This window comes from Fukomys damarensis, unplaced genomic scaffold, assembly GCF_012274545.1.
Source record: "Fukomys damarensis isolate Sample0158 unplaced genomic scaffold, DMR_v1.0_HiC HiC_scaffold_39, whole genome shotgun sequence".
In the NCBI taxonomy this organism is placed as follows: domain Eukaryota; kingdom Metazoa; phylum Chordata; class Mammalia; order Rodentia; family Bathyergidae; genus Fukomys; species Fukomys damarensis.
This window is the reverse complement of record NW_022900951.1, coordinates 29,892,632-29,899,507: the sequence shown is the minus strand read 5'-3', so window position 1 is coordinate 29,899,507 and position 6,876 is coordinate 29,892,632.

The following is a 6,876-nucleotide window of genomic DNA, read 5'->3' as shown; positions in this document are numbered from 1 at the left end:
TGTGGAACCAGGGATTGAACTCGGGACCTTGTGCTGCAAGGCAGGTGGTGGAACCACTGAGCTAAATCCCCAGCCCTAGCATATAATTCTTATAGAAGTAGTATTCTAAATCTGTCGAAGAATGCAAAGTAGAGAAAAGGAAGATGGTTAGAGGCAAAATACATTTTCCAACAATGAATAGAAGCTGGGGAGGATGAGAAGTAAGAATTACTTAATGTAAATTTACATCAAGGTTTAAACCAGTGCATTAAATCCAGTTTTAAAACTGAACTTTATTTCCCAAGCTTTTTTCCACAAACACATATACTACTTAAACTCCTGGATACTTAGCCTAAACGTGTATCTAGAGTTACAACTCTTAGATATGGCTTCACAGTCGTAAAAATAACCCAGAAGGGGTAGATAAAGTATAATGGCTTCAAAGCAATCAATAAGCCTTAGCTCTTCGAGTATCTTCTTTCTCATTAAATCGTAGTGCAATGCTTTTTTTAAAAAAATGGTTGCCACAGTAACCTCAGTAATCCACCTCTTGAGACCAGCATGGCTTTTATTTGCTTGCACCATTCCTCTGCTGAATTTATTGTTTCTACACAATTGAGGTAGTGGAGGGAAGTTGGGGCTAAGTGCTATGATTTTATATTCTTACTTGGTGGTTCCAAGTGAGACTAAAGGAAATTATCTTCTACCATGTAGTTTGTTTGGAAAAGCGAAGGCAGCCCAGCTGCAGACTATTAAAATGGAACAGACTGCAATCAAAGTAAATTCTGACATCAGAGCAAAACAGCACTTTTAAGTTCTACTTTGGCTGTGCCTACTCATGTACAATTATTTCAAAATCAAACACAATCTAAATTGCTCAAAGCAATTCTTAGTATTAAAACATATCTGTGAATAATTGAATGACTATATTCAAACTACCTTGTCTGCACTGACCTAGATTTCAACAATAATAATAATACATAGAAAACAAAGGATTCCCTAGCATTCACTGTGGAAAGTTTCTGAGTGAATTTTTCAAAACTTGTAGAATTTCCCATAAGGACTTTTATCCAAATGCTGCTTCTTTAGTGAATCTGTCTCTTCTCTTGCCATCACTCTCTCTTTAAAAGATTTATACATGCCAGGGATGTAGCTCAGTGGTTCCGCCGACTGCCATGCAAGCGCAAGGTCCTGAGTTTGATCCCCGGTACAAAAACAAAAACAACAAAAAAGATTTATATAGTTACAATTTTTGCTCCTTAAATTTTTTTGTGTTTGAATTCAGATAGTTTTAAACAATGAGTTTAAACCTGAAGCTCTTCTTTATGTAAAACTTAAGTTTGATATCTCAACAAATTGCAACAGGTAAAATACTTCCATGGAGTGTATCTGTGCAAAATTCTCAAATGGAAAATGTTAATAAATAACTAGAAATTCAGACAACTGGATGATTTGGTGACATGTGCCATACTCTGTTTTCCCTTAAGATAGCTTTTTTTCCTGCACTCTCTCTGCACATATACAATATGGCAAGAAACAGAAAAACCTACTTCATTTTTCCATTTACACCAATGTGTATTTCTATTCTAACACCACGTGTTAATGGATGGTTTAAGGATGATTTCCATTTTTTTTTAAACAAATTGTAGATAGATCCCAAGCGAACTTTTGACCCGAGAAAATTAAAATCATGTTGCATTGAGATTTGTGTACAATGACTCATTTGATTTTTTTGCACAGATCGGTAATTACATTCCCATAAGTTGATTTCACAAATTTTAGATGCATGATAAATATCAAATTTGGAAAATGTGCTCATTTACACAAAAAATTTAATTTCTAAACTCATTTATAGGACAAAGGGAGTGAAAGATACCATTAAGATGAATATATTCCATATTAAAATATATTTCAAAATGTCAACACACACGGTTGATACAACATTGGTATATTTTCATTTTATGAAACTATAATACCTGAATTTTCATTGATGTAAATAATGTTACCTGTTTTCATCAATTTATTATGCTGTTAATGTTGACAAATATAATTATGTACATTAAATTTTATTTTTAGTTTCTTAGTTTATTAGTACATGTGTGTAAAATACAATGTTTATATTCTTTGTGAGAACTTGGTCCTTTTACATAATGTATCTTAATTTCTTGTTCACCTTCTTTCCCTTCCCTCCCTCTCCTTTCCCCTCTCCTTTGATTCCCTTTCCTCCTTTTTTGTAAGTGTTTTCAGTACATAATATTTACATTCCTTGTGTGGAGTTTGTACATATACATAACTTTCCAATTCCTTTTCAAAAACATCCCTTATCATAGGAATTTTCTCTTTTACTTTCCTCCTTTTTGAAACCTTTTCTTAGATACCCTGTACAATTTCCTATTATTTCAAGTTTTTGTGTATTCACATATTCAATGAAGCAATATTATTTAATTTGTATTAGCATAAGCTTTTTTGTATGTGCACTTTGCATATAGTTACATAATTTTTAGGTGTTACTCTAAACATTGCCCATTTATAAACAGGAAACAGCAATGATGTCACTTAAATAGGACAATTAGTTATTATGAATGCAAAAAGTGTACTACAAACCTGTGTTCTAACTCACATACTGGAAAATAAGGGCAAATATTCTTGTTCAAAAAGCACTGGCTGTTGTAGTGAGAGTTTGCTACATATCACAAAGAATGTAGAACAGAGGCTTGGACTCTAAATAGGTAAATTGATATTTTAATAAGGAATTTTATAGCAATATTTTTCTGTGCTAAAAATACTTAGGAGATACATTTGAAAATACATATCTGCAGTGAGTTTCAGTAAAGCAAATAACATGAGGATGTGTTATATTCTCAGAAGTATATTACTTATCTATTTATCCTCTCCCTGCTGAAATGTCATTATTAGCTAATTCATTCAGCTATATTCAGGTAAAGAGTTATAAATTCTTTCTGTCTTCTGATTTTAGAATAAGTCATAGCATGTGGAATGTTAACTACTAGTTTATCTACAAGGTACCAAAATGGATGACATTTATAAAAACAAATTTTCTTTAGGTGAATATTTTTTTAAAAAGAACTTTTGCTAGTTTCCCATCCCCACTTCCCAAACCTAAAAATAGATTTTACTGAGTTCCTCCAGCTTTTGGATTAACAGTGAAATTTTAGCGAAACTTAAACATAGTTGAGCATATACTTTGGCAACATAGTTTAGTATATACTTCTACAATTTCCCCATATTTAGTCTATAAATGTATTTTCCCCTAAACATACAGAAAGCGATAATTTGTAAACTTCAAATAAATATGTATATAATATATATTACACAAATGCTAGGCAATTAAAACATTAATATTTAATATTTCGGTGTCAAATGTTAGTGTTAGGTGGTTTATCATTGGAAATATTTTCAACCACAAAGAAAAGAGATTGTAAAGTCATGAATTAAGCTTGTCTGTACACTTCCATCAACAAATTTATTTGTTTCTTTCCAAGTGAACTTTTGGAATTTGATAAGTTGATTATAATGCTACATCTGTCACTTATGACAGACTTAGCTATGAGAACTTGAGCTAATGCCATAATCTTTAAAGTCACCATTTCCCTATCTATAATGGAGAGAATTCTGGAAACAACCCTTGAAAGTTATTGGGAAGATTAAAGAAGATTAAAACTCAGGAGTTCGAAATGTTTGAGAAAGGAATGAATAAACCAAAAATCAATCCAGCAGAATATGTCAAGCATTTGGCATGTAAAAACAAACAAATAAACATGGAACAAAGAGAAAGAAAAATCACACAAGACACAATGAAAGTTCTAAAATCTCTTTAATGTCCTAAAACTTCCTATGAGAAATAAAATGAGAAAATCAATATTTGATGTGTGTTTGAGAATTTTTCAGAATACATATTTATTAGTGAAGTTTATTTAATCCATAAACTTAATAAATGTGATGAATCCTAAAACATATAAATGAAAAAACACTGACCTTACAGTAAAGTTTCAGTATTGCAAAAGCAAACATATGTTAAAATATGGTAGAATACAATGTTCTCTTAAAATGAAAAACAATCATACTTACAGCTGAATTCTCAACAATAGCTAAAGTTAGAAAAGAGCACAACATCACAAATATGCTCATAAAATTACTCCATACCAAAATTTTTGTAATATTGCTACAGCATTATTTAAATAAAATTTGGAGACTTAAATGAACGTATATGGAAAGAAAGTTTGAAAATGAGCTACATAAAAATTCAAGTAAAAGAAGCCTTACTAGTTTAGAATTAATATTATAATTCATTAGTAAATATAAAACACTTTCTAACAGAGCATAAATAAGCCAAAAAATGACTGAAATGACTCATAAAATTAAAAAGTTAATGAGATTAATAAATTCCAAACATGAGACCATACAAATTACCAATTGTGAGAATGAACAAAAGGTTATCTCTACAAAACCTGGAGTCATTAAAAAAGATATTTGAAGAAGCTTTTGACAATTAATTTGAACATTTGGATTATATATGCAAATTTCCAAAACAGCAAAGTTATCAAACAAACTAATAAAGATTTATCATATTTCTTATGTTATTTCAAAACTATTTGGGAGCTTTTGTATTTGTTACCTTTGTCTGCTTTATAATTTGTATCATGATAATTAAAATATATAAATAGAAATTGTAGAAAGTTTTACACAAAGAAAACTACAGAACTAGGGGGCTTCAGTGATGAGGCCTCTAAAACATTTAAGGAAGAAATAATCCCAATCTTCTTTATAAATTCTATGGAATAGAAAATAGGGAACATTTCCAACTTCATTTTTTATTACCTTGACAACAAAACAAAACAAAGACTGTATTAAGAATGAAAATGAGAGATTAATTTTGGTCATGAACATAGATAACAATGCTAAATGAGTTTTATTTATGAATTAGATGAACGTGTATTACCTTAAAAAATAAAAAAATATTCTTGATAAAATTTAACATTTCTCAATGAATAAAAGCAAACTCAACCAACTAGAAGTAGAAAAGCATTTCTTAATCTGATAAATATAATTATCCAAAGCACAAATTTCATACTTAATTTTAAATCACTGAAAGCTTTCTCTGTGAAAACAAGAATTACACAAACACTCCCCACCATCATCACTTTTATTCAACACTGTTCCGTACATTTTAGCTGGTATAGTAAAAAAGAAAGAATGATATATTGAAAATTAATCTGTCATCCATAAATGACATGATCTTATAGAAATAAAATCTAATAATCAATCATTATCAATATAATTCCACTCAAAACCCCCGTAGGATTTTCATGCAATTTGAGATGCTGTTTGTTCCTTGACTAGGGATAAAAAGTGACATATATACATAAGTGACTCTGGAAGTGTAGTTATTAAATATATTTATTAAGTCTTTCACACACAAAAGCAAAATCTATAGTCACTTGGACCCTTCACATCATGTCTGTGATGATGCAGCACATCATGACAGGGAGACATGGTAGAGGAGGTTTATTCATCTTATGGCTGCCAGGAAGGTGAGCAGTAGAGGTAGAAATGGCCAGGGCTCAAACATGGAGAAATCAAAATTCAGGGTGCTTTTAGACAACCTGCTATATTGACTAAGTTAGAGATGACCATGCAAGACAATCTAGACTTGGGGGAAAGACAGACACAAGACTACCAAGTGGTTTGAGTAGCAGGGAGTGTGGGACAGAACAGAGACTGGAGATTACAATGATTAGTAAAACCACTTTCTGTGATTTGTGTGTCACGGAGCCAGGTCTTAGAGCACTGAGAACCGAGAATATTTCCTCACGAACAAGACATCAACGTATGTACTCTCACCACTCTTATTCAATACCGTAAAACAGAACATGACAGAATTAATTTCAGAAAGCAGCCAGGGCAGCATAGATAGGGAAAGATGGAAACCAATCTGAATTCCATAGGAATTACAAAATAAGAGTTTACAGGTCCTGTCTTTGAGTGAACCTTCATTGCTTAGTGAAAGAGCGCTTCCAGAATAAGAAATTTTGTTTGTCTTGGGCTGCAGCCCGGGCCTGGTCTCCTCTGCCTTTACACCTAGGGACCCAGTGGTGAGTAGCTCATCACCATCTGGTTGTTCCAGCTACTGAAGTCATAAAACAAGAGTATACAATTGCTTTCCTAGGTCATCATCACCAAAGTTGCCCTGCATCATCCTAGCATAGAACCGAAATGAGCCATTTGTTATCTGAAGACTTATTTTTTAATATGTCTATATCTATTTTTACTTTGGGTTGAAGAAGAAAAAAAAGGAAGTTATAACCTCTCTCAGTGCCAGAGTACACAACCTAGCAAAACCTTTTGTGATTTGGAATATTTTCCAAATTCTAGAAGGTATTAATGAATTAGAACCTATTATTTCCAAAATAAATACAGCATTATGTACTTTGATGGATTTAGAGAGATTAAGTAGTGCTTCTCTAAATCTTACTATCCCAGTGATTTTCAGAAATAATTGAGAATTTAAATATGCCATCCCATTAGGATTTTCACCTTGTATACATAAGCTTGGCTTATTATATAAACATGTTCACAATTTCTGTAAGAAACAATTGATCTTGAAGTTTTTACTCTTCTCTAACAAGAAGTAATGAAACCATTACTGATTGTGTAGTCTGCTCAGAGAACAGAGATTCACTTTCTCACTAGAACAAATTTTAGTTCTTTGTAATGAATTTATTGAGATTTACAAAAGAAGTCAGCAAAGGTTTGGAAAACCATCAGGTCTTTGTCATAACTATTGTCATTATAGTGCAAAAGCATCTGTACATTATATATATATGTATCCATATATATATATACATATATATAAGCTTATCTGTATATATATATATA